The following is a 504-nucleotide window of genomic DNA, read 5'->3' as shown; positions in this document are numbered from 1 at the left end:
TATTTAATATTATTAATATTTAAGTTTTATTTATAACATATTTAATATCTTGATCCCTATATTAAAATATTTAAAAAGCGAGGAATCTTAAATATCAAAATATATTTAACTTCAAGTATTGTAAGAGAGAGAAAAATAATTTATGTCCATAAAGATCGTAACGAAATGATAATTTATAATGTTTATTCCTATCCGTTCGATTTTTATTTGAGATAATACATAATCACCCGGAATAAATAATACTCGTGAAAAAGAGTCATTATTTATCCGTCAACAACGAGGAAAAAGCGAAGTATGGAATCCAGTTTGTATCTCACGTTGCTGCTTTGCACACGCGTGACCGTGGAATCGTCGATGGAAAACGGGGGGAAAGCTCACACGTGCTAAGAATCTCAAGCGCGTGTGAGACATGATCCCTTTTTTTATTCTTGTCAACATTCACGGAGTGTATTTGCTCAAGTGGTATAGATATCGGTGAGAGAACTAAATATATATATATATATA

The sequence above is a fragment of the Formica exsecta genome, unplaced genomic scaffold (genome assembly GCF_003651465.1).
Source record: "Formica exsecta isolate Colony F162 unplaced genomic scaffold, ASM365146v1 scaffold622, whole genome shotgun sequence".
NCBI lineage: Eukaryota > Metazoa > Arthropoda > Insecta > Hymenoptera > Formicidae > Formica > Formica exsecta.
This window is presented reverse-complemented; position numbering follows the sequence as displayed.